Raw genomic sequence first — 5,252 nt, forward strand, 5'->3', positions numbered from 1 at the left:
TTGATTGGCTGCCTCCTGCACACCCCCTACTGGGGATCGAACCCACAACCCAGGCACATGCCCTTGACTGGAATCAAACCCAGGACCCTTCAGTCCACAGGCCGACGTTCTATCCACTGAGCCAAACCAGCTGGGGCAAAATACACTAAATTCTTAGCACAGAGCCGGGGACATTGATATTTGTGAGATTAAGTTGACTTGGTAATTTATCACCCAAACAGGACATTTTTTGAGAGTCAAAGAGACTATTCTTCATAAACACGCTGGAGCACAAAAATACATTAAAATTTTCCCAGGCAAGCTGTAGAGTATGGTCAATGTAGAGCTAAATAAATGTTGACATGTATAATTATTATGCCTGAGCTAGTCTTGCCATTAGCAAGTATATTAATAGGCAATATTTTTGAAAAATTATAAAAGTGGGGCAATAATATATTTGAGTGAAGCAATTATAAGTCAGTAACAAAATATTATCCTGTGAACAATGCAGGACTGCTCTTGCACTTGAAAGAAGAATGTTCTTAGTAAGAGAGCCCCACGAGACCGTAGTACCAATTGGGAGAGGGCTCTGGATGCTCACATTTTTCCTATTTCTGTAGGCCAAGTTTGAGAACTGAATTCACAAGACCAGAAATCATAGCTCCCTCATTTCTTTCATAGAACATAATCTGTATTACTTACCATATTTCTTCATATTAAGTACTTCCGTGCATAATATATATCTTATTTATAAATGGGAAGCCCGGTAGTTCAAGTAGCATGGCTTTACACATGCATATTGTTATACATTCCATTGCACATTACAGAGAAACGCCCGGCATCCCATTAGCTGCGATTTAGCACATTTAACACAAGTTCTCATGTTTACGCCTAACTGCAACCGCATCTTTTCTTGCTGGCACCAAGATCCGCTGGGTGGGCCTGAGACTGGGTGGCCGAGTGTGGCAAAATAGCAAGTGACTGGAAAAGAAGACAAAGGCAAGTTTGGGTCCCACATGTTGTGCTCATTTCCTGTGTACTATTGGAGAGACTTGGGCTTCGTCCCCCTGATGTCTACAAACATGGTTTTTCCTTGGTATTCTAAGATGACATCACAAACCAACAACAGGAAACTTCTGGGTTTTTTTCCCAAATGAAGGAAGAGGTTTCTGTGCTTCATGCCACTCTCTCCTTAGTTTACTGCTTTTGTGTAAAGTTGTCCTTTCTACAAGAATCTTCTGTGTTAAGTCAGAAGTAGAGATCATTGGACAAGGTCATTGTTGTCTGGTGTTCCTTCTCTGATCTTCCATGATGTCTGGTAGCTAAAGACATTCAGAAAGTTCCAATCTCCTAGAGAGTCTACGCAAATACAGCATTTCATTTTCTATATTTTGCCAAGTTCTGTTCTCCCACGTTCAATGTCTAAGAAGATTTGGTGTGAAAAATAGCAGATGAACTCACCATTCCTTCCCCACCTTTCTTGCAGCTTGTTTACTTCTCAGTTTGTAAACCTCTTGAGGGAAATATGTGGAACATTTTTTTTCCATTTATAATACCCCTGCTTAGCCCTGTGGGTACATATTTATTGACTGAAATATGTACCCACAGAAATAAATGGACAAGAAATCAGCAGCCCCAGACGGATGGCCAGCCCAGATCATGAGTTAGGTCTGTGAGCACACAGCACATCCTTGTCATGTGTCTCATCTCTGGAGCCTCATTAATACACAGACTTTCCAAAGCTGGACAAAGGGCCGACTTGGAGGAGATGGTAGCCTAAAATGTCCCTGGCTCCGCGTCCTCCCCACTACTTCTGAAGGAACCTAATAAACAAAGAGCATCTGGAAGAGTCCAGAAGGGAAGGGTGAGCATGGACAGGTTGTGGCATTAGGATAAAGAGCCCTTCTCCCTGTTGCTGGTCCCTAGACTTTAACCTTCCCTTCTTAGAGCCTGCTAAAAATAGCATATGCATGTGAAGTTTTTATTGCATAATAAAACCTCTGTATTCTACACCCAAATGTACAACTGCAGAACAGGTACTTTATTTCTCTATAACTGAGAAATAGAATCTGACCTATAATCTGATCACTCATGACACCCTCTCTGGTGGGTTACAGAGGGAAAAAACTCTACTTCAGCCCAATCATATAACTTTATTTGAAGCAGTAGGCTGAATAGGATCTTGATATAAATACCTGGTTTTTCGGGTCCTCTTCTCTAAGATGGTTTCTGACGCCATGAGATAAGGACATGACTGACAGCACCCTAGGACAGAAAGGATAGACTCTTTGAATCCACATGTGTCCTCTGTGTCCCCCTGGGCCCTGCATCTGAATGGCTGCCCAAACAGCCCCCACCTAAGCCTGCTGCTGTCTTCTAGGCCCCGTCCTTGGGCATCTTCCTGTGGCTGGGGCCTGTGATGGTAGAATTTAGGGCCTGTCTCTCCCAGCTCGCTCTGTCTGTTATGCACACTAGCTGATCTGACTTCACTTCTCCTCACAGTCATGCTGAAGGTGTCTTCGAGTCTCTCCCATATCCTCTGGCCTGAAGCCCTTAGGCCTTCCAACCTCATCACAGAAAGCCTCCTGATCCCACTCTTATATAAACAGTTAGGTCTGCACTTATCTCCTGTTTACCTATCAACCAAAAGTTTAAAGTTTCTAATAAGAAAAACTCTCACCTGCCCCACTGAAACCAGTATGTCTTACTTTACTTTCTCTCTCCCACAACTCATGTTTTGACATTAAGACAAAAGCATGTCATATACACCAATCGACTTCTTCCCAGCCTTTCTGGGGAAGCTTTTCTAAAATCAGCTTTCTAGGAAATAAGCCTTTTAAATTTCCTTTCAACCATTGAGTTTCTAATAATAACCACTGAGTGATTTTTTTTTTCAATTCAAGAAGATTACTGATCTAGTGTGTACTAAGGACTCTTACTCTTCTTGATACATTCATGAATTCATGAACTTAACCCTTCCACAGCTTTCTTCCTTATCCCTTGAAGTAGTTCAAAATAAGACAAGAGAGAATAAGTTTAGGGCAAGGCATCTTGTGTTACCTACTCATGATAAATACTAAAAAAATGTTCAAACCTCATGCACATATTCTCGGAGGTCCATTGGAAACTTATCTGCCTTTTGATTTTAAAGTCTTGGCTGAAAAAATATACAGTTAAAGGAAAACAAATCATTTCCTTTTCCAGGGCCTAAAACACTTGTACAATGTGTAATCTGTTTTAAGGTAAGACTTAACTGGAATATAAAATTTCCCTTTCCAACAATCACATACCTGTGATATCAGATATGACCACAGCATTTCTTCTTGGATCAATATCAGCCAGAGGGCCCTGAAGCCATGCTTGCTGAGACCTAAGCCTACTTGGACATTGGCTGGACATCTCCAGGGGTTAGTTGATCACCAAAATGCCAGACTCCCCATGTCTTCCTCAAGACTTTCAGGCTCATGCACTATCTGTAGAGATTTCTGGTGGAAAGGGTATTGGAGATCAAAATATCAACTTCAATGATGATATTATTATCATAAAAGTGGAGAGATAGAGGTCTGGATTCAAGGCCCAAAGAGCTTCCTCCACCTTCCTTCTTGAAATAAATAAATCCCCAGGTCATGGGCAGACCAGTCATAAGGGAAAAAGGGATTTGTCTAATGAGAGCTCCACTTGAAAGAGAGAAAAGTGGGCAGAATCTCAGACTGGACATCTATACTAATAAAAGGGTAATATGCTAATAAGACTGGGAGACCTTCCAAGAGACCTTCCAGATGTCCTTCTGGACAAAGCCATGGTGGTGGGGTCAAGGCAGAGGTGATTAGGGATGATCAGGCCAGGAGGGGAGGGCAGTTGGGGGTGATCAGGCTGGTGGGGGCGGTGCAGTTGGGGGTGAGCAGGCTGGCGGCGGGGGCATTTGGGGGCAATCAGGCAGGCAGGCAGGTGAACAGTTAGGAGCCAGTGGTCCCGGATTGTGAGAGGGATGTCCGAGGAGTCCCAGATTGCAGAGGGTGCAGGCCGGGCTGAGGGACAACCCCCCCACACACACACACAAGAATTCTATGCACCAGGCCACTAGTCTCCAATAAAGCTGATGGCCATTCATGCCTATGTCAGTTTCCTAGGGCTGCTATAACAAACTACTACAGGTTAGGTGGCTTAAAACAACAAAAATTTATTCTCTTACTGTTCTGGAATCTAGACATCTGAAATCAGGTATTGGCAGGGCCATGCTTCTTCCTGGACCTCTCAGGGAGAATCCTTCCTTACCTTCTTTGGCTTCTGGTAGCCCAGGAGTTCCTTAGTTTAAGGCTAATAACTCCAATTTCTGTCTCCATCTTCACATGGGCTGTTTTCCCTCTGTCTCTCTCAGTCTGCTCCACTTCTTATAAGGACACTAGTTGTATTGGATTTGGGCCCACACTAACAACCTCATCTTACCCTGATTATGTCTGCAAAGACCCTATTTCCAAATAAGGTCACATTCACAGGTACTGGAGGTTAGGACTTCATCATATCTTTTATGCAAACACAATTCAACCCACAACAATGTCTATGACCTTTAGCACATTTATCTCACAGAATTTTGCCTTCCAGTGAGTCAGATAAAGTGTGCTCCCCATGGGAGGGTTCAGTGAGGGGAAAAAGAAGAACAAAAAAGTTCAAAAAGACATTTTCTTAGGTTATGGACAAGAGTCAAAGGAAGCAAGAATAGAAAAGAAACATGGCTTATTTTACAATTCCAGTGGCTGAATAGGGACTTGATGAATAGTCCCTACTGTTTCAATAGCACCTATGTGCTCATCTAATTATGGATACAAATCATGTAATGTGCTGAAACTAAATTTGCATGTTTTCATCATTTATAAAATTAGGTTGACCGGAATGAAATAACTGATTTATGATTAAATGTTAAACATATAAAAAAGAGATCAAAAAAAGAAAACTCAAAACAGTAGCTATCAAATTGATCAAGATTTAAAAAAAATCCATAGTAAGCTTTGTTAGGGAGGATATGGATAAAGAGGCCCTCTTTTACATCATTTGTGAGAATGGAAATTGCAACTTGTGGACATTTATTGAAAAATACATATTGAGCACTTTATAAAGTCTTTTCTGTTGATTCTGAAATCCCTCTTCCAAGGATTTATCTTGAGGAAAATCTAGTCCATTGTGTACCAAGTTTTAGTGGTAAGAATTTTCATCACAATATTGTTACTAAATAGACTTAAAAGTACATAATAATATAGTTACTAAAAATAAGACAT

General features: G+C 41.5%; 1 long non-coding RNA gene across 1 annotated transcript; it reads right to left on the reverse strand.

Annotated features, from left to right (window-relative positions):
- Positions 1 to 421: 421 nt before the first annotated feature.
- Positions 422 to 4,288, reverse strand: LOC106698895. Its single transcript, XR_002830889.1, has 4 exons — positions 4,255 to 4,288; positions 3,270 to 3,464; positions 2,175 to 2,244; positions 422 to 960 (listed from the first exon to the last, which is right to left on the reverse strand). It is a non-coding gene; the product is annotated as an uncharacterized LOC106698895 (long non-coding RNA).
- Positions 4,289 to 5,252: the final 964 nt, after the last annotated feature.

The sequence above is a fragment of the Myotis lucifugus genome, unplaced genomic scaffold (assembly GCF_000147115.1).
Source record: "Myotis lucifugus unplaced genomic scaffold, Myoluc2.0 scaffold_3, whole genome shotgun sequence".
Taxonomy (NCBI): Eukaryota; Metazoa; Chordata; class Mammalia; order Chiroptera; family Vespertilionidae; genus Myotis; species Myotis lucifugus.